Genomic DNA, 23,566 nt, shown 5'->3' with positions numbered 1-23,566 from the left:
TTCCGTGGAAAAAGAGCGAAACGGAAATGTCGGATAGAGATTTTTAGTGGGGAATTTTTCAAGAAAATTGTATTCGCAAGCTTTTGCGTATGCGTCCATTGAAACCTAACGATGCCATCGTTTCTTATTTACTGCATTGCTTATGGGCGTTTTATTTACTTTCGTGCGTTGCGTAATACGCGAAAAAGCGAGCCAAACATGTTTATATAATAAAATCTTTCGGTATGTTTCCAAACAAGTTCGAAGAAATTTGTTTTTTAAAAAATTACGTCTGGAGCTTCTTTGAGATCGTGTTTATTGAAATTTAATGATAGTTACGTTCTCTTCCAATTTGGTGGGTTGTTTATCGGTATTTTGTACTTCTACCCGCGTGTATTAGACCGATTATTAATAAAACACGAACAAATCGTATTTTTTTGAAAATGATGTCTGAATCGGAAAAATTGTATTCCACGTTTTTCGCCTATTTTCACAAGAAGAATAACCTCCTTTCGATTGTCTCGTGTTAACGCGTGCGTAATCGGTAACTAGGGAAATTCGCATTTCGTTGCTTGGCGTTGATTAGCGGCACGACTCAGCAAATTTTCAATTTTCTTTCATCGAATGGAAGGTATACGCTGTGTTTCTATTTTTATCATGTAAAAAATATCAAGATATATTTACAATTCCATCAGTTTTGTGTGAGAAAGCAAAATTATTATTTATGTTACTAGCCTTAGTTTTAGAAAAAAAAACACTAGCTTAAAATGTCTCTCCCTTAAAATTTACACTTGTTAAGTTATCAATGCCACTATCAATGCCAAGCAGTGACCTATCAAAGTTTCCAGTGTCAGTTTTTTTTGAAAACTAAGCAAGGAATCACTTGATGCTCGTTCGTACGTTGTGTTCGTATGTTGTTCGGCCACTCCCTGTATAAAGATCTATCTCAAGGACAATTGTTTCACTTTTACCATAAATTTCCTCCAACTTTCGTATCTCCTTTTTTTTTCACGATCACCGTCTATCGTCGAAGCTTCTTCACTTAATGGATTGGCAATCTTAAGTAATGGGCAGCTACAACACGTCGATCGATCGGAGTCAAAACAACGGGCTGAGGCTATCGTCCGTTGCAAACGAGTGAAACAAAAGTCGATAATGGTAAGAAACGACACGTTGCGAGGCCTTTCTTCCGCATTAAATTCCGTTTTCACTTATATTAATGGACTGTTTCGATGTTACCGACGAAGCTGACGGCCTGGGACGAATACATTTAAAGTGCAAGCAACGAGAACGAATACACATATCCGATCGGACTGACTTCCTGATTAAATGAATTGTTCGATCAAGTTTTCTCGCGTCGCGTTAAAATTCGTTTAATCACGAGGGGAATGTTTATTCGCTCGAATTATTAATTGTTAAATTAAGCGTAAACAAATAATCGGAACGTCGAATGGGCGAACATCTGTGAACGAGTTAATGCGATACGATTTTGAAATTGTTGTTTATTTTATTCTGTCGTTATCGTAGCGCATGCAGTGCCTCACTGTTACACAATTGAAGCATTTGATAAATGATTAAGTAGTGAGTTAGCAGCAAATGGAAGCGGTTAAATAATACAGAAGTGAGGTACAGGAGAAATACGTGTCGGACGAAAATTCTGGAAAATTCAGGAACACTGACATTTATTAAAAACAGACAAATTTTATTCGGTAATATTTTCATCGATAATATTTTTCTTAAAAAAATATTTAGCAATTGTAAACGTTTGTTTGTCGTTTCTACGCGAATTTCATGTTCATAAATATTCGTGTTTCACGTTTAGAAACATTTATAAAAATTGGCATTGATTTTCTATTATACAAATAATGGAATATCAGTTATTTATAATTCTATATGTAGCTGTATTAATTAGTTCTACGAGTGGTATAACATAATAAACGTAGTTCTATCAATACAGTTGTATTCTATAATTAACTCTATTCAGTATCACTCTATTTCATAATTATAAATACAGATAGCTATATGATTATCAAGTATACTAGGTGAACAATTTGTCATCAAGTACTTAAAACATTGTTAGTTTAATTTGTTATATATTATGTCTTCTATATTAAGTTAAGTTAGTTTAATTTGTTATATATTATATCTTCTACATTAAAACTTTAAAATTAAGAAACGAGGTGGATAATATTAAATTTCCATTCTCGCGTGTGTGTATGTATGTGACCTAAATATTGGAAGTTTGAAGTTTCGGTGGCGAAAGTTCTCAATGATCTTCGTTTTAAACCATCTTTAATCAGGCAGACCATTTCATCATCCAAACGTTATAGTTGTAAAGTTTAAAAATCGCGTTACAAAGTCTTACAACGTCTAACATTAAACGGATCAATGCAAAAAAGTTTACCGCCTCTCTCTATCTACTTGAAAATAGTGAACCAGCTACTTAAACGGTTTTTTCATTGCAAATAAAGTTGTCTTCTTTAACACGGCGCAAATTACTCGATTTAAATTCTTCCGTAACCGCAGAAAACAACGGGTCAATACATTTTCGCGTATATATATACAAACAAAGAGCGACCACTGTACACGTATACAATGTGTCCCAGAGTTTAATAACCAAATTTTATTAATACATTTTATAATACAGATGAGATCCTGTTGTACGATATAGATAGCTATAATCAAGAAAAAAATGTTATACAAACGGCGATTTAATGCTTTGTTAGAAAGTTATATTAAAAACTCCTCTTTTCATTTTTCTTTTGAATATTTTAGATCTTTCTTTTTTGCGTTCCGGCATTATTTACACAATAGACGGAACGCGAAGATTATTTTTAGCATAATTAATGCTAAGAAAAAAAATTCGTTGACAATATTGAAAAAAAATTAACCAAGTCAGACCATGTTTGGCCAATTTTTAAATTCGATTTTCTCGAAAACGAGGCGTCGAAAATTCGGAAAAATATTCGTTTTACATCTTGGACTCACCGTTCATGAGAGATAAAAGGGCCACTTTAATTCCTTTCTCCGTACACGTAATTCGTCCGTTGATTTTGTCCCAACGCCGGTCTTTCTTCTGCTTTGTAAAATTCACGCGAATTTATTCGGGACAGTTAGTTGTTTAATGCGAGCTATATTTGCCAAATATTCAGACTCGATTCGCTCGATAATCGAAGCATCGGCTGAAAAAATATTTATTCTACATCTTCCATTTATTTTTTCACGTCGAATCGTCGTTTTGCCGACTATACCGTGATTACCGGCACAGTTTGTATATTTTCACAAAAGATAAGAGCGCCACTTCCCTCTGTGCATCTAATTCCTCCGTTGATCCTGTTCCAACGGTAGTCTGTCTGCTTTGCAAAATCACTCGAATTTATTCGAAACAGCAACGGTGTTTAATTCCAACTATTTGACAGATTTCTTCTACGAATTTTCACAGCCGATTCTCTCGAAAAAGAAAAAAGAAAGAAAAATGTATTCTATCGTCTTGCTGATTATACCGTGATTACTAGGACACCCTGTACACTTCCACGTACAAGAGACAAGAGTGCCACTTTAACTCTTTTCTCTACGTCTAATCTCTCCGTTGAATCGATTCCAACGACAGTCTTTCCGCTTTGCAAAATTCACGCCATTCTATTCGAGAGACTGAGCTGTTTAATTTGAAGTTTAACTCGCGGCGTTAGCGCGAGCCAATTTTCTGGACAAAGCAGGAGATAGTGGCCGGGCCGGTGTGTATGCTTGGCACGAATCGATTTAACGAAACGCTCCCTTTCATAAGATGCCTTTCCTCCCTCCGAAAGCGTGTTATCGACGAGAACAGAGAAACAGTTGCTCTCATCGCCGATTGCACGAACATACACGGTGATCCTAGTTCCACGCGAATTACTTGGAAATTGTTGACCGTACCAGTCGATTGATCGAAGAAAAATTGCCATCTAAAGAGAAGGAAGGCCGGATCGGTCGAATAGGCAGAAATTAAGCTTGTGAATTTGTAATTGAGAATCGTAATATGGGGGGATAAGGCGAAATTAATTGGGGATTCGCGGGACACTGTATGAAAAATCGAATAGGAAAAGATCAAGCGCTTTGTATAAATGAGAATTGTGGTATGGCAGGACAAAAGACGTGGGATTAGTCGAAGATTCATGGAACATTGTGCCCAACGGGTAGAATAAGGGAAAATTTCTGGACTTCTTACACTTGTACTCTTCGTCTCGCCCGGGATATTAAAAAGATTCGGGAAATTTTTGATCAGGAAAGTTATCGTGAATTTATCGTCTACTTAAAAAGTTCTTGCATTTTGGTATCGACGTTGTTCTGCTTTTCAATTACGTTATATCAAGTCCCCCTTCTTGATGATGGCGTTAAAGTCAGAGAACAATGTACAGAAGTCAACTTGGATCATATATTTCTTCCCTCTGATTTTCGTATCGTATTCAATATGTTTTTTATAGTCCATTCATATAACGTTATCCAATAAACTTTTGTAAAATAGCAAAATATGAAAATTAAGAAATAAAGGTATAGAAATATGAAAATTCATCTTCAATCGGATAATCTCCAATATTACAAATTCACTTTGAAGAAACGAATTATTTCAATAAAAATTCAGTGAATGTTCGAAACGTTGGCTTCAAAGTTTCCAATGTTCTTTTTCGCATTACGGTCAATGTACATTCATTTATGACGTATATGACACGTATGAGGTGCTTCTATTATTTCATCCAACCTCTCTATGTACACTGGAGCTCGTAACTTTGCAAACTTAATGGCTTGCATAGCTTACAAGGCTTCTTCTTGGAAGGCCCCCAATTAGATCTATGCAAGAGTTTCCCTCTTCGTTCCATTTATAGCGAGAACGGGTGATTTGTAAGTTCTACGAGAGGAAAGTTCAGCCAAATCGAACACAGAGTTTGCGAAAGAGTCGAAGATTAATTACGTAATGGCGAATGGAAACTTAGAAGAGAATTGGGGAATTCAAATGCATAAAACACGTGCAGGATCTGTACGACCTGACTTCTTCTACTCTTTTTCCAATGGCTTTTGTAATGACATATAAGCTGCTTTTTCCTTTTCTGTTTCTTTCGTTGAGTTACTAATAACATGAACGTTCAACTATAGGCCACTCGACTGTATTTTCAAGCGCGAATTTTTATTACCACGATCTATCGATGAATCTTCAACTGTAGAAGACCCGAACGATTAAACACCGACAAATAACATTAACGTTTTTAACGATAACGTTTTGTCGATATTTTTTAAGATAAACACGAATTAAATGTTCTTTTTAAATTGGCCAGCAAATAAAATTATTCTATGAATTGGAAATTTTTCTTCTAAATCTCAAGAGACACGTTTTCAATCTTGTTTATCCAAAACAAAAAATTTTAATCTTCTCTTAAAAGTATAAAACTCGGTCGATTTTCTGCGTTCTAGTTCTCTTCTTATTCTCGGGTTGCCATGAGAGCCAAAAATAACTTGAATACCATTTCCAATAAATACACTAGCTGCATGTGCAACCATATAAATTCTGATGACAGCGCTTTAAATCACAATTTGTAGCACAACATGTCAAAGTAGCATAATGTGCATTTGTCAAAGCAATCGGAAAAGTAACAAATACTCGACCAGATATCTACAACATTCCATGATTAATTATATTCATTTTTCACACGCAGCTACAACTTACGCTTCTACCAATAAACAACCCAAGCAAAAGTCCCCACTACCGAGTCGGGAAACTGCTAACCGCGATAACCAAATACCCAACACACAGCCACGTTCGTAAATACTGGGAGTACCTGGTGATCTCGTTCTGGGGAACGTGATAATTAACGCAAATTACCAGAGATGATGACTATTAATCGAAACTCCGCGTTCATACAAGTCGATATACTGCACATAAAAGCACACTTGTAAAAACTATTGCAAGAATTGCGGATGGAGGTGGTTTTATTTTGAAAATTATTCGTAGCCTCCTTATCGGTGACTTTGAACGATCGATATTTGTTTACGATAAAACTTGCCGAATCCTTATCGACGAGAATATACGTTGGAAAAGAAACAACGAAGCTTTCGATTTTATCGTAAAATAACAATATCTTTCACATGGTGGTCTGCCATTCGTTGGAATAACTCTTGCACGTTTTTGCTGATAAATAAAAAAAAGTCCTCTTCGTTATTTCAACGATTATGACGCTCGTAAAAGAGAATGGGAAACCTCGTGGCGTTAAAAAGCAGATTCTTCGTTTCTAACGATCCGAAGGACAAAAGACCCACGACCCATCGTTTGGACCCTTTAATCCTTCAATTTCTTAAATTCCCAAACCTCTGGTCACCGCAACAATACATCCAATCAGATAGGGTGCTCCGCTACGACTTCAGCGATCCGAAGACCAAAAGAAAATCCCCCCTAACCATTTCCTCTTTCTTCACTCACCTCCACGACCAACGTTCTTTCGTAAAGCCTGGAGCGAGCAAGTTGGCGCTTTCACGGTGGCCAAGAATCCAATCAGTGCTTTAATCGAGTTCGATTCCGCTTCTCGTTCGTCGCCCAGTTTTCGAGGAAACAGCGAGCCGTTGGCAGCTACTCTCTGTCATCGGTGAGAAAAGAATACCACGCAGGCAGAAGCGTTGTCGGTACTGTACGTTCTGCGACTGGTACACCGACGCAACAAGTTACCCGAGTCCCTCGCTTTCTGTCCTCTTCACCCTGTGGAAGACCGCGCGGCGTGTGACGCGCGTGTACGATAGCCGCGTTTTCAACACGCGTTTAGCCGCCCTTTTGTTTTGTCGCAATTACGCGAGAAACTGGCGGTCGTCGCGGCGTTTTGCGAGTCGGACGTCTTCCTGGGTGGCGGCACGAGGCCTATTGTCGTGTCGGCAGGCGTCGATATCGTCGCCTGTTAGCGCGGCGCTCGTCATCTGTTTCGGCAGCAATGGAAATCGATAATGAGAAGCCGTTTCGAATCGAACCGGGGGAAATAAGGCGTTGTCGCTGCCTCGCGAGTATAATTATATACGCGTTGGAATAGAGTCGGCCGGAATTGGGGCGACGTTGGCACGGCGGATGCTGCACCGAGTCCTCAGAAAGGGAAATTGATTACGTGGATACAGAACCGACGAGAGTTTCGAAGCTCTCGTCAACACTTGGGGGGTCCATTTTCCTCACGAAATAGCTTTCGATGGTGGTGCTTGGCTCTTTTTAAGACCTTCGTGAGATGATTGATGGGTTAGGAGCGGAAAATCCTTGGAAAGGGGATTTGAGACCGCGTGGATCGAAATCCTATGGGATAAGTGTTTCGAGGAGTTTAGGAAAGTTTGCAGGTTTAGTTTTAAGTCCAGATTTTCTTCATAATAGTACTTAGTTCTTGGATGCTAAGTAGTTCGTAGATCTAAATACTGCGAATGATAGGTCGAAAGCTCTTTAGCAAAGAAATTTGATTACGTGGATACAGATCCGATAAGAGTTTCGAAGCGTTTGCCAACATTGGCAGGTCTATTTTTCGAACGAAATAGCTTTCGACTGGTGCTGCTTGGATTTTCTTTTGAACCTGACCGAGATGATTTGTGAGTTAAGAGTGGAAATTCCTTGCAAAGGGGATTTGGGATAGCGTGGGTCGAAATCCTATGGGATAAGTGTTTTGAGGAGTTTAGGAAAGTTTGCAGGTTTAGTTTTAAGTGCAGATTCCATCGATGATGGTAGTCAATATTCTTAGACCTAAAAATAGTGCGAGTGATAGATTGGAAACTCTTTAGAAGGGAATTTGATTACATGGATACAGATACAGACGAAAGTTTTGAAGGGTTTGGCACGAGTTGAGAGGTCTAGTTTTGTCTTCTTGTCTTTTTTTAAACCTCGGTGAGATGATTGATGGGTTGGGAGTGGAGAACCTTTGGAAACGAGGTTTCAGATTCCGTGGATCGAGATCCTACGGGGTTCTAGAAAAACTTTGGATATTTGCTTTTACGTGGAGATTTTTTTATGGTCGTTAGCCTTTTTTAACCTGAACGGTGTGACCGATAGGTTGGAAAACCTTCGTAGAGGAGGTTCGATTGCTTAGTCGGAAATCCTTAGAATAGCGTCTTTCCTAAGAAAAGAGTTTGGTTTTTAGGTTGAAGTAGTTTCTTTGAAATTGCTCTTTTTTTAGAATTGATAGATTGGGTGAGTGGTAGATTAAGGTACATAATTTGCTGGTTTAGGTAAAGTTCGAGAACTAATTTGAGCTGAGATGATATTTTTGTTCCTGATTGATAATGTTTTTTGGATTTTGGACAGGCTGAGTGTACAGATTAGGGACGAGCAATGTCTAGGAAAATGGGTCAAACTTGGATCAGGTTCTTCAGATGGTATTTTAAGGATTTGAGAAAAGTTTCAAGATTTAGTTTTGGATTCAGTTCTTTTGGATTTTCGTTTGTGGAAATAATAGGTCAGAGGTAGAGAATGTTCGGAAATGGAGTTGGATCGCGTGAATCGGCATCCTTGGGGATTGCCCAATAGGCCAGTTTTTAGGCCATAGAATTTTATTTTTGGATCGAGGCAGCCTTTCTGCTGGCAATAATTCGTTTTTTTTTAGGTCTGCTTGGTATACCGACAGATTGATGGTATAAGAGATTATTGATGATCTATGTTTGAGCCCATATAATGGAGTTATGATGTAAAAAAATCTACATTTTCTGTATAACATATATCATCGAAGTCTGACTCAAAAAAAAAAAAAAAAGAAAAAATATAAAGGTAAATATATTTACTAACAATTCATTGTATGACTCACTTTGTACGTAACTTTTAGTTTCTTAATTCTTATCTCTAGTGTACACGTGTTAGACCAGGCATTCTTTCATATTCGCAACTTCACACAGCACATTATTTTTCCATACAGCATATAAGCTCATGTACCTCATTATCCCATACATCACAACATTTTCTACTTTTTTGAACATGCATGAACTGCACCTGTAGCACGTAAAAAATTTAAATTAAACAAAACACAAAGATGTAGTGCGTGATAAAATATAATAAAACCTTAGATCGTTAATACTCTGTAAAAAAAAAAAAAAATGAAATTTAAACTTTTAATTGGTGAAACAATAAAAGTTTGAAATTATTTCAAATATCGATCCAACTACTACGTTCTACGAAATGTAGATTAACTCTAATATCAGATAACGATTTTCAGGCATCATTTAAATTCACGAAAGCGTAAACTTTCCAAGTAAAATTGGAGACCGTAGAATAATTTTTTAGAGATAGATTTGAAATGTTTGGGAAAATTTTCGGGCTCCTTGGAAAGCATCTGAAAGGAAGATATTTCATTTCCAACGTTATGTTACGCTAATTTTAAAAAGCTCGAGTATTTTTCAAGTGAAATTTCCACTGTTGGTGTTGCTATAACTTTGCAGTTTCCCTACTTTGAAACTAGAAACTATCCGAGCTTCACGAACTTTAACAGAACTTTCGATATTTCGAGCATTTTGAATGTAATTTATAGGTTTCCTTGGCGTTTCAAAAATTTTTACCTCTGCAGAGTGAATCCACCAGAAAATTCTTCCGGAGAAATGGTAAATTAAATACTCGGACTTGATTGAACTACTTTTAAATCCATTATTATTTGTAACATACCCCGATACAGAATATCTTTATAAATATTTCAAAGTATAAATCTGCATTTAAACCATGAATATGTATACTACAATTTACAATAAATAAATCAAAGCATAAATAATAATAAGCTGCAGTAATTAAAACCAAATGTAAATAACATTTTTCTCTCACAGTGGCGTCTTTCAATCTTTAGAATAAATTAAACGTATCACACTTGATATTATAAAAATGATCGTTTACTGTTCTTACAAAGAACAGTAAACGATAAACGTATGGACATGGTAATTGAACGAGCTCTTAATCCTTTAATTACAGGGACGTTTTCACCAATTATTCCCTTGAAACGCGAAAAAGTGAAAAACCTAACAGAATATCATTATCGATGAAGCACGTGTCAACGAGCGAACCTAATCTAAAATAAAATAAAGTTAACGTTTACGCGCAAACGCAAATATTTATTTGGTAGAAAAAAGCACAGGATAAACACGAAATTACAAATGTATCGTATAGTAAAATAAGCACAAAACGGATTGGTCGATAATTTCCTGAAGCTCGATTAAAAGCTTAATATCGCTCTTTGACGATGCAAAATGATTTACTACTATCAGTCAACGTCAGTCCAGTCGATATCCAAAGGATTAAACCGAGTATGTCAAACAGAATAACGAAATTTCGTGCAAGCTTCCTTTAAAGCATTAATTCTCTGCTGGAAAATAACGCACGTACGTGGAAAGTTTCAGAGACTTACAGCCTGTGTTGCATTATAATGCCAACCTGTGTCTGACAATAGACGATCCATTTCCTCTTTACCCTCGTATTTCACCAGTTTCTCAGTGAGACCGAGGTATAGTTCGTGTTGTATTGCTTCCAGGACGTGTCTGACAATACACGTTCCGTTTCTCCTTGTTCTTGTGCGTCACGTTATACATTTCTGTATCTTTGAATCTTTTCACCTTCGAACCGCGGATGCTTGTAATAATATGCTACGTGTTATTCCCTGTACATTGGATTTATTCTCGATTCTTGATCTCAGAAGAGAGACTGAAATAAATGGATAATCCTTTTACGTGTATACCATGCGTTTCATTATTCTCTATATTTAGTTTTATCAGTTTCATAACGTCGAGTCTTGGAAACGAATAAAAATACATTTTCACGGTTAAGATAATATTTTATGTTATTCCCTGTGTGTTTTCGAATATTTTGCAAGCACGGCCATTCCTTTAGATATTCTCACAATTCTCTATATTTAGTTTTTACATTTGATTTTAAACAAAGAGTAGATGGACATTTTTCTTGGATTTCAAGTTTCTCATGGGTTAAACGGTTAACCGCGTTCTGATGTGTATACACGTCAAAGCAGTACTTCATTTCGGTGCGTTTGACGTGAAATAAAAAATGTATACTTTTATTATAAGAACTTAAAATTTGAGTAAAAAGCAATATAAATGACATTTAGTGGTATTTTTCTTTTATACCTCCGGTAAACCTATTACGTATTTTATAAAAAACAGTTTGACTATTTGATTATTCTCTTTGCTATGTCGATTATTCTCCGTATAATGTGCTGCTTTTTATAAGTTGAATTTATTGAGATTAGTTTATAAATTGAAATTAATTAGTTTTCTCGATCCATACCCATTTGTGTACTTCACTTTATTATTTTTTGTCAATTTTCCAGTCTTTAATAACAATATCTTCTTCAACAACGAATTGTTCATCGTTTTATCAAACAAAAAATGTGATCCTTCTTCGGTTTGCTTTAATTTTTTTCGTAAAATTTACAATAAGAGCATTTACCCTGTGTTACGACCGTTCGCGGAGAGACGCGGTCGCGAGGAAAACGCGTCAGCGAGAGGCGTAAATTCTCGCTACGATTTGGTGAATCGACGCCGCGAAGTAGTCGTTCCCCTGTTTCGGTTAAGATAACAGAGGTGGTTGAATGAATATGACACAGTAGAGTAAGTTATATTTCACCGTTTATTCCAACAACTTATAACGAAGGCAATTACGCTGGTGCGTATGTACGAGATGAATGAGTGACTGATCTGCGGGTGTGTATACCCGGTGGAAGGATGTTGACCGTTCGAAGGATGTAAAATCAGTACTGTCTTGGGAGACGATGCTGTCTCGGAGGAAAGCTAAGGATGGGTGTGTCTAGCGCACGGGACCATCGGACTTGTTGGTGCCGATGTTAGTTAAGAGAGTGAGGGAAATAGGCTTCGTTGTTAATTGGTTAAACGAAGGGTCTTAACCGCCCTCGAGAGAAAGTGGTTAGTGGGAGGAAAGTTGCAGCGTACGTGAGAAAAACTAACTTTCCCTAGTTAAGCCGTGGTAGACAATAGTCTTTGGAAATTCTTCGGAAACAGACGTTTGTTTGGTTTGAAGGACCTTTTCTAGAAAATCTATGAGATTTATGGAAGGTACTTGAAACTATGGAGGATACGCTGCGAGTATCCGAAGACATCTGGTTGCCATATTGCCCGCGGTGTGTGGCCTGGGCTAGGTAGAGTGTTACGCGATGTAACACCCTGCCTCCGATGCGAGTATAAACTCCTCATTGCTTGATTTCAATTACGCACTTCGTAAGGGATTTTCGAAACTAAACTCCGCAGTTAACAGGTTAAAATAATACTTTATCTTATCTCATGTATTTATCTTGCAAGCCAACGGATTGTTTCATATTCAAATTTTCGTCCCACCATTCTGTTTATTTATTTTCTATAGGTAAATATTTTATGGAAGGAAAGTTTCCATTTCTAAAGTGGTTTAATAAAATGGAATTAATCGTATGTTACGTGTTATCGTTTGAGTCTTTCAGTAAATTCCAGTGAAAAAAAAAAAATGAAAACTTCCCACGTTGAAAATTACATTTTCCATCATTTTGTGTATTCGTTTCTCATATTTAACGCTAAGAGGGGTTAAATGGAGCTTGAAACAAGCAGAAATCTTCAGTCATTTAATTTCACGCGAAAGCAAGGATGAAAATCCCCGGATATTAAATGTATGCATCATTTATTCCCCTATTTAACTTAATTTTAAAAAAGAAAATTGGCAATGTTTTCATTCGATAATTTTGTTGACATTTGTATACGATGTAATATACGTTTTCAATATTTTTCGTTTGAAATATCTCACGATAAAGCAAAATACCTGGATAGTGCTAAAAAATCACTCTTCACGAGCTTATCAACGACAGCGTTAAAAATTTGCAAACTCGTGACATTTTTTATCCCGTGAGAAAGATTTTAAGAGGCTTCTGCTTGCGTTTTAAATAAGCAGAGCATCGTAAGAATTTCTCGCGAAGCGGAATCACTTACCGAAACATCCTGCGTACGAAATAAAATGGCGAATAAATTCCTGCGAGGCTGAATCGCGTATTTCTACATAAATTCACGATCGTATCGCTATGTTGTTTACCTATACTACTTAATATTAGCGCCGATAAAACCATTTTCACGATCGTCGTATTTTACGAAATCGGGTGTTAAGCTCGAACGAAAACTACAAATTCGTTCGTTCCGAACGAATAACCGAGAATTATCTCGGTCGGTTGCTATACTAATTTAAGTTAGCGAATAGTAAAGAAGATGAAAATTTATTCTTGTCTCTGTCATAGACGATCTGCGTGTCTTATATTGAAACTACAATGTTTTAAGAGAAATACGAGTACTCGTACACTTTTAGACAGATTTCATGAATATATTACTCGTATTATACGAAATGTTTCGAAAGGATTTTCTCACAAACCACGTTCAAGATCGTTCAATATCTGAAGAAGAAGAAGAAGAAGAAGATGAAATATTATCACGAGTTAGGTGAGTTCGACCGCTGTCGTATTCACATGTTTCCATTCATTTTTAACAACATTATCTTTCGGCAAATTGACGATGTTTCGTTGTTTCCTGGCTGACACTCTTAAAGATCCTACATGAATTTTTCAGTATCCGGCGATGCCAAAAATGGCCATCTTTAACACTCTCCGTCCACTAACGTTCAATGCACTCGACTCACGTGATTCTACGTTATTGAAGTGGTCACCACTTCTAAGAAAACTCTACGTCTGGTCTTTTTTAGTTTTCTCAAGCACCGAAGCCATCGACAGCGCGTAGACAAAAGACTGCGACGAAGACAGACCATAAACAGTAGACAGACGACGTTGGCTTCGGGGTTTTCAGTTATTGGGTAACACAGCTAGCGTGCGGATCTGGACCAGCTCAAATTGTATTCTTACTTATAATTACACTTCTATTTAAATATATTCTCTGCCTTACAATTTATCCACGAGTTTTCTCTGTTTACACATCGAATAAGCTCAACATACGTGTTGGTAAAGTTCACGACGAAACTAAAAATGTACATGGTAATTATAATAAATTTAGTATACGTTTCGTAGAGCTCACAAAATTCGAATAAATATTCAAACGAAACAAAATTTGTTCATCTGCGAATGATCGAATTATCATCATGTGCATGTGTTAATTATTAATGTACAATATATATATATATATATTTACTTATCTACTTTTCACCTGCATTTTTTAAATTATTCATTTCTTTTATCTTCTTACTTATTGAACATTCCAAGCTAGCGAATTTGTCTGTACGAAGAAAACTACCACATTAAGTTAATGTCCAATTCACTTAAACATATACAGGGTGGTTGGTAACTAGTGGTACAAGCGGAGAGGGGGTGATTCTACGCGAAAAAAGAAGTCGAAAATATAGAATAAAAATTTTTTTTTTCTTTTTTAATTTTTCCATCGAGACAACGATCTACAGTGAGATTATAACGAGACGCGATAAAGTGCACGCGTACCGAGCGAAAATTCAAAGTCGATTTTCTCGAAAACGAAGCCTTCAACGAAAAATTTTTATTCTATATTTTCCACTTCTTTTTTCGCGTAGAATCACCCCCTTTCCGCTTGTACCACCAGTTACCAACCACCCTGTATAACTCGTCATAGTGTTAACAATTGTCTGCACGAGACTTCCTATTCGAAATCGATTTCCTCCAAGCTTTACTTTCCCAACTTCTGTCGCTTTTCAAGTAATCCGAAGCCGAATTCGATGAATATGACAGAAAATTCGAACGAGACGGCAGTGAAAACCTTTAAACTTGATAATCGAGTACGCATCGTTGCATTCGAGCGACGATTCGCCTCGATGTAACTGGAAACCTGTGAAAACTTTGCAAATGAAATTCGCCGACGAATCGTAACGTCTATTGTACATCCTGAAGGAACCTGGCTAAAATTTCTTCACGCGGACGTGTCAACGCGATCGCAACCGCTTTGAGAAGCTTCTCGATTGTCGGCTCGGTATTTATCCTGGCGTCACTCGGAAAGAATTCTTCCAATATCACGGTTAACGCTGGTCGGCCGCTATTTCGTGTGCACGCCAATTAAAAGTTTTCCCGATAACGTGCACACAGCATACCGGGTAGCTGCGAAACACAGCCTCCATATTAAAGTTTCCGAACGTGAAGTATCGAATTTCAACTGATGAAACGTGTGCAAATTTGTTATTAAGTTTGGCTGGCGGAACGATGCGTATGAGTTAATTTCTACGTCGAAATTTCGAATTTTGTTATTAATAATTAATAGTTTCTAATTTACGTTAAACAGCAACAATTTGGAGCACGTTGGAATTTCGGAAGAAATATTTAATTTTCTCGAGTAGATAAATGTCCGTGATATTACTGTTTCGTTGTCTCAAAACTCTGATCAATTTTATGTAGAAACCACACTTGCGATTACGATGTTATTATTTCTCGGAAAACTGAGCGAGAAAGTTTGTCCGACCCAGAGGGTAACATGCGCTTCGATCTTTCGAACGCGATAGATTTTGAAATTAGAACTGTAATTCATTTCCACGTCGAAATTTCGAATTTCGTTAATGTACCGAGAATTCGAATTAATAGTTTCTAATTTACGTTAAACAGCAACAATTTCGAGCACGTTGGAATTTCGGAAGAAATATTTAATTTTCTCGAGTAGATAAATGTCCGTGATAATACTGTTTCGTTGTCTCAAAACTCTGATTAATTTTATGTAGAAACCACACTTGCGATTACGATGTTATTATTTCTCGGAAAACTGAGCGAGAAAGTTTGTCCGACCCAGAGGGTAACATGCGCTTCGATCTTTCGAACGCGATAGATTTTGAAATTAGAACTGTAATTCATTTCCACGTCGAAATTTCGAATTTCGTTAATGTACCGAGAATTCGAATTAATAGTTTCTAATTTACGTTAAACAGCAACAATTTGGAGCACGTTGGAATTTCAGAAGAAATATTTAATTTTCTCGAGTAGATAAATGTCCGTGATATTACTGTTTCGTTGTCTCAAAACTCTGATCAATTTTATGTAGAAACCACACTTGCGATTACGATGTTATTATTTCTCGGAAAACTGAGCGAGAAAGTTTGTCCGATCCAGAGGGTAACATGCGCTTCGATCTTTCGAACGCGATGGATTTTGAAATTAAAACTTGAAGATTGAGAATTAAAGGGAGAATGTTGAGAAACGAGGATTAGGATTTTCAAATAAATCGTTCGGAAGTTACAATTTGGAGATTAGGAATCGGAGATGAAAGATCGAATATCCAAATTCGGAATCTGTAAACTGAGAAGTTTAAAAGCTCTATGATTCTACAGGGGAACGTAATAACGAACGAAAAAGGACGATAAGACACAAAATGAATGTTCTGTCATATACTTTCAAATTAGCATATCGATTTACGAGTCACTTTTCTTTATCGAATAATCATAAATCAATACCAACGCGAGTATGCAATCTAAGTACCACTATACTGACTTACTACGACTTGTATCGTTATTTTTCACATTAATAACCGCGTTCCATAAATACGGCCGTAATTATATTGTTATTTATCGCATGAATAACCGTGCTCCATAAATAATAAGAACGGAATCGATACAGTGCAATATATTGGCGGAGAAAATGAATTACAACCAGCAAACAATAACCTGCTAATCGATTCGATTGTACCGGCGGATCAATTAAAATGATCTTGAAGCCTGTACACGAACGTTTCGTCGCAGGGTTAATTGCAGCTGTACCACAATGTGGTTGACCGCATTCATACGTGTGACAACATGACGTTCGAATTGTTCTAATTAAGTAGAAACATTAATTTTTCCAATATCCATATAAACACCTGTGTTATTAGATTGTAGCATAAACGAAGTATATTTTTGAATAAAATTTCAACTTCACCGTAACTTTCTCAAGGTATCGTGTTATTTAATCAAAGTAATTTCCACGCTAATAGGTCTCGTTATTTCAGATTTATGAAAATTACTTTTTATTAACTCTTTGAACGGAGCTGTTGCAGTTTCCTGCGAAATGATGAACTTAATAAAAACTTGTTTGGACGAAGCAGAGAATATTTTTTATCTGTTCAAAATGTTAAATTACACTGCCAGTCGTACCGATGCAATTATTTCCCGGTTTAAATTCACGTAAGATTAAAAAAAAATTCTTATTGTTCGGGGAACCTATCGCGGAGAATCTGTGTAAGAAAATGCGTAAATATTTCAGTTTTTGTAAATATCACAGAATTATAAGATTCAATTGGAATGTAAGAATGTAAGAAAAGGCGTACAAAAATTCTCGCTATTCTTTATCATTATATTAAAATACAATCGAACGAATGCAATTAAAATGCAGTCACGTACGTTGATCGAGAAAAATGTGAATGAAATGTTGCATTAATGCGACATTTGATGACTAGATGACTACAATGAAGGCTAATTTCATTAACATTATTTCGTCTATATCGTATGTATATGTAGGATATACAGGGTGGCTGGTAACTGGTGGTACAAGCGGAAAGGGGGTGATTCTACGCGAAAAAAGAAGATGAAAATATAGAATAAAAATTTTTCGTTCGAGGCTTCGTTTTCGAGAAAATCGACTTTGAATTTTCGCTCGGTACGCGTATACAGGGTGGTTGGTAACTGGAGGTACAAGCGAAAAGGGGGTGATTCTAAGTGAAAAAAGAAGTCGAAAATATAGAATAACAATTTTTCGTTTGAGGCTTTGTTTTCGAGAAAATCGACTTTGAATTTTCGCTCGGTACGCGTATACAGGGTGGTTGGTAACTGGTGGTACAAGCGGAAAGGCGGTGATTCTACGCGAAAAAAGAAGTCGAAAATATAGAATAACAATTTTTCGTTTGAGGCTTTGTTTCCGAGAAAATCGACTTTGAATTTTCGCTCGGTACGCGTGCACTTTATCACGTCTCGTTATAACGGATCTCACTGTAGACCGTTGTTTCGATTGACGTTATTTTTTTAATTCTTTAAATTTTTAAATTTTTAAATTTTTATTCTATATTTTCGACTTCTTTTTTCGCGTAGAATCACCCCTTTTCCGCTTGTATCACCAGTTACCAATCACCCTGTATAAGAAATTTTCAAAATCGATTTTCTCAGAAAGTAAACCTCGAACACAGAAACTTGCTCGTATACTTTTTCGTTTATTCCTGCGTGTAGTAACGCTTGTTGTATATTTTCTTACTCGCCTTGTACGTCAAACAATTAAATTTCCCATTACGATGTAATTAATCGTATGTATGCACGTAACAAAGAATAAATGGTGTGCCTGTTTTTATCAACAAGTTGAACTCTGTTCGCAATAAACCGGAGGAAACTCACAGTTTTCTCTGCTGTGAGAACGAGTCTGTGCTCTCGATTATATTTGAACGGGCTGAATAGCGAACTTAGTGTACTCGTTTAGCGTACAGAATACGGTAGCCTAGGGAAAGAGAGGGAGAGAAAGAGAGAGAGAGAGAGTTACAGTACACATGAACTACTGTATCTATACTATACACCACCCTTGGAAGTTCTAGATACGGAAATATTGTGAGGTTAAAATTTAATGTTACAGGAAACAAGAATATTGAATAACAGGGAAAATTGATATATTTGAGTCTAATGTTAAAATAAAATTAATTATCTGAAAGATGAATTTACTAAGACTAGAAAATTTGTTATAATTTTCGTTTTCTTGTATATTGTTTGTATTTGTTATAAATTTGATTGGTTTGGTTTCTTTTAATTGTTCAATTGGTTTCTAACCAGAAGATATATCGCAGGATGTTAAAAGAAATAATATGAAAAAATATTTTGTAACGCATACGTATTTTACTATGGAATTTTGTTTCAATAAAACACATATGCACATTGTACGGGCATACGAGTATTCGCCGAGAGAATAGAAGGAAATCGACAGTAACGATTTAAAGTTGAAGGAAATTGGAAGCAATATTTCAGGGGTTACGTCTTGTTGTTAAAAAAATGGAAGGCTATACGTCAAACTTGAATGCGTGGAATTGATATTTTGAATTCGGAAAAAGATCGAAGATCGTATCGTACGCAGAATAGGTACGATGTGAAAGTTTGGAGAGAAACTCTCGAAAATATTTCCAAAATGTACATCTTGGGGAAAAGGTTTATACTTGCTATGAATTTTAAAGAAGTCGAATATTTGGAGATGAAACAGAAAGTGAAAATAATATGTGAAAAAGTTGCAAAGAAGATTCTGTTGCTAAAATAGAAATTGAAATAATATCGTAAAAGATTATCGTGTCTCGTAATGTTTCGAAATGAGTACCTTCGATTTAAAGAAAAGCTTTAAGAATTTTCTCAAAGAAACGTACAATTGGTTGAAATATTTTCTTTTCTTCGTTGAATATCAGCTCCATTTGTTCAATAATCCTTCTAAAATTTTGTCAACCAAAATTGCTGAATCGTATGAATCATCTAATGCAGAATACAAATGATCTGCGAGTATTCCACAATTGCAATTTTTATAAAAAAGTATTGTTCGTTTTTCCATGATTTGTCTATGGTTTGTTCACGCTTGTTCACATTTGTCCAATCGAAATTTTGCTGTATTTACCTCTCAAGAAAAGTTATCAACAAATTAAAACATTTCTCATCAACAGCCCGTGAACATTTTTCGTTGAAATGGAATATGATCGTCCACGATTGATCGACGTTTGTGCAACCAAAATTTGTTGGTTACAACTTTATTCTGAAGATTGAAGAAACGAAAGTTTTAGTTGCACGAACGTGGAAAAGCCGTGAACAATCGTGAAAAATATTCACGAGGACGCTGATCTTCAATTTTAACTACTTTAATTTTTTAATTTGGTCATAATTATTCTTCGAAAGGTGGACGATCGAAAATTTTGGCTACACGAAAAATTGGTGGAAAAAATGGCGAATAATCATGTCGTATTTAAAAATCAATGAAAAAGTACGCGAGACGCCGGTGTAGAATTTGTGGAAATTTACATTTGGCGATAATTCTTCTTTTCGATGAGTGGAGAAATGAAAATTCCGATTGGACAAATGTTGGCAAATCTTGCACGAACGGATATCGTCCATATTTTATAAAAACTTGCTCTTAACGTTGTCAAATTTACCGACTTGAATATATAATATCGGATTCCATTCGTTTCCTCGCTGTAATTATGCGAACGTAAAGCTCTCCCCTATGAAAGTAATCAATTGTATTCCGTTGCGCTCTCGCGACCTCGCGTTTCGTTTATCAAATAAATTGATTGTTCAGTTTAATTAATCTACGGTTAATTGAAAACCAGGTATCGTTCCAAGCGCGCCAACTTTTTACGACCGTTATAAAATGAATTTTATTTGACTTTTGCGGATCAATTAATTAAAAGAAACATTTTTAAATGACATACACTAAATGCTATAAAAATTCAAGCCTCGAACGAACCTTTTCAACGTGGAGATGACAAAGCGGCTGATGTACAGGGTGGATCGTAATTCACGATATAATTGGAGTGAATAAGATGCACTAAAATATACGATACGTCATACTTATCCAAATAATATACAACGTAATACATAGAATTTATAACGTTTTACGCAATGTTTTAAACATATCTGACGCATACAAACAAAAAAGTAATTTCATTTATTTTATACAGGGTGGTTGGTAACTGGTGGCACAAGCGGAAAGGGGGTGATTCTACGCGAAAAAAGGAGTCGAAAATATAGAATAAAAATTTAAAAATTTTAAAAAATTTTTAAAATAACGTCAATCGAGACAACGGTCTACAGTGAGATCCGTTATAACGAGACGCGATAAAGTGGACGCGTACCGAGCGAAAATTCAAAGTCGATTTTCTCGAAAACAAAGCCTCGAACGAAAAATTTTTATTCTATATTTTCGACTTCTTTTTTCGCGTAGAATCACCCCCTTTCCGCTTGTACCACCAGTTACCAACCACCCTGTATATTCACATATTGCGTTGGCAACTAAGTGATTGCGGCTTTTGTCAATACTATCTGATGACCAAATCCGCAATCACTTAGTTGCCAACTCAATAATATATATGTCGGAGATGTAGGGACAACGGGCCTTTCTTTTGGAATTTTGGGAAGATTGCCAATACTTTGGTCTAAACTATTCATTATAGCTGTACTTAAATAGTAGAACTTAGAAGTACTTGTTGTGATACGTTCTGATTATGTTTGCCCAAGGTTTGTGACAGTGGGCTTGGGGTCGAGGTGACACAACTGGTTGCCGAACGTGGCCACGGTCACGGGATGAACGTTTTTACTTAACAGTAGAAGTATAAATATTGAGAGCACACGTTGTGTTAACAAACAAGCCCCGAGGCAGGAGCAATGACGGCTCTACGCGGGTCTGCCTAGTAACGGTGCCTGGAATTTTGTTGATAACCCCGGTCAATACGCAATTGACAAATGTGATCGTGTCAGTCTTTTATTTTTATGATCTCCTTGTGGAGAGTTTACTCACAACGTCAGGTCAGTCAGTCTGAAAGATACCGTGCGTCACAGCTAACGTTACTTTGAGTTTCAAAACATATTCAATTGTACAAAGAGTTATCCCGTTGACTGATGGATTCGTTCGAACCTAAGAACATTGTCTTTACTTAAGAGTGTCTAATAAACACGTTAAATCATTAAACCCTGTTAAATCAACACTTGTACACATAATCGTAAATATAAACCTCATTGAACAACTACGACGGCTTGTCCTAATGAAGATACGTAACGCGCCCCTAAAAGTAGCGCCAACCCGACAAACCCGACATATAAATATGTTCATGAAAATTGTTTTTAATAAATGTTCAAATACTTTACTGAATCACTGTACGTTGTAAAACGATAACGTTCCTATTTATTTTGATCTGTAGCTAATTTAGCAGATATCTTGTTTTCTAATAAAAATAAAACGCTATAGAACGAACGTAATACTTTAACAAAAAAATAAATGGTTTGCAAATGGTCTTCTTGTAGAGGCTTATTTTGTACTTTCGATTAATGTCGGTTATTTGGTCGTGAAACAGACACGTCGTTAGTTTCGTCGACAGGGTTTAAATAACGTAGCCGGTTTACTTGATCGAGAGTTATTTCGATTCGAGCTGCTTCATCTAAACGATCTGTAAACGCGCCGTGCCACGAATTTCATCAAGTATTTACCTTTTCCTCGACGACGACTCCGACGACGGAGATATGCGCAACGACGTGAGAATTTGTTAACTACAGGCAAGAGGATTGCGCCAGCGGGGAAAAATTCCAACGTGTTGCGAATGTTTATCCGCAGAACCGTTATCTAATATCAAAATCTGTTTTTAATATGTTGGAAAGACGATAACGTAGAGTGTTACTATAAAAATACTGAAAATACGATTGATTTATGATTATGAGAAAAATGTTAGGTTGCTGTGAAAATGGAGCTCTTTCAAATAAAATTCCCAATAATCAATCTACTCACGATACAGGATGTACCGGCTGACGAAAGTATTCGAACACTTGCAGCAGGAACTCTTTCCGAACGTATTATGTGCATTACGCAAAGCTTTCTGAAACTTCGTTTGCATTGTAATGAGACACGACTGTCGTGATTGTAATAATAAAATTTGCAATCAATCCGAAAACGTACAGGAGAAGTTACAAGACGCTTATTGCAAACATACGCTGGACGAAAGATTAAGCGTATTAGATAAATTAAATAAACTAATTGTATACACTATGAATTAATATTAAAAATAAAATATTAAAATTAGTGTTAAATAATGGCTTCGTTAAATATTCTGATTTATCAATCAAAGCGAATAATTGACTGTTTAGATAGTTTGATATACCTCGGAAGATTTATGCTTTCAACAATTATTTTGTATATGCATTGTAAGATCTGTTTACAATTTTGCCAATATAATGACAATATCTGTGTCTCGTTTAGAAGAAATTTCAAAATGTTTCTAAGAAGAGTGAATACTTTCGCGAATCGCTGTAGACGTATTTTTTTCAAAGGAAGAGCCTTCTCAATCACTGGCTGGTCTAATTATTTCACAAGTTTTACTTTACTGCAGTCATCGGTAATTCTAACGCTAATGAAATTTAGCTGTCCGGTTCGAAGGAACAAGGGGTAAACTGATAAGGAGATCCTTTAAAGATGATTAAAAGCGACACTATAGAAGAGAGAGAGAGAGAGAGAGAGAGAGAGAGAGAGAGAGAGAGTGCTGCAACTGTAAAGGTTCTGGTGAATGACAAGCGTTTAAAGATTTATTCAGTCGTTAGGAAAATTTAGAGCTACTGACAGTTCTAAATTTTCGTTTCAAATCCTTGAATAATATTGATACGTATCGCTAATTCCTCGACACAGGGTGTGCAATCACCGCGTTTGTCGAAGCTTCGTGTTAAATTGAACACATCTGCCATGGAGACTCGACAAATATTGACGGACACACTATCTCTATCAGACATATCTGTATTTTTCATGATTAAAAGCCACTCGATGGGTAGCGTTTTTCCAACAATTTTTCATTATGAACTCCTCAGAGAGATTCATCAAATTGCAATTATTAAAATATTAAATTACACGAAGTTAGACTACATGGAAATTCTTTTTCTTCTACCGAACAACATTTTAAAATGAGATCTCTT

The 23,566-nt window shown here is 36.3% G+C and overlaps 1 protein-coding gene across 1 annotated transcript in view; it reads right to left on the bottom strand.

Annotated features, from left to right (window-relative positions):
* Positions 1 to 23,566, bottom strand: part of LOC117163655 (uncharacterized) — a 159,268-nt gene that overhangs the window by 4,966 nt on the left and 130,736 nt on the right. The window lies entirely within an intron of this gene.

This window comes from Bombus vancouverensis, chromosome 9, assembly GCF_051014615.1.
Source record: "Bombus vancouverensis nearcticus chromosome 9, iyBomVanc1_principal, whole genome shotgun sequence".
Classification (NCBI taxonomy): Eukaryota; Metazoa; Arthropoda; class Insecta; order Hymenoptera; family Apidae; genus Bombus; species Bombus vancouverensis.
Note: the sequence above shows the minus strand (reverse complement) of the source record. Positions and strands in the feature narration are given on the sequence as shown.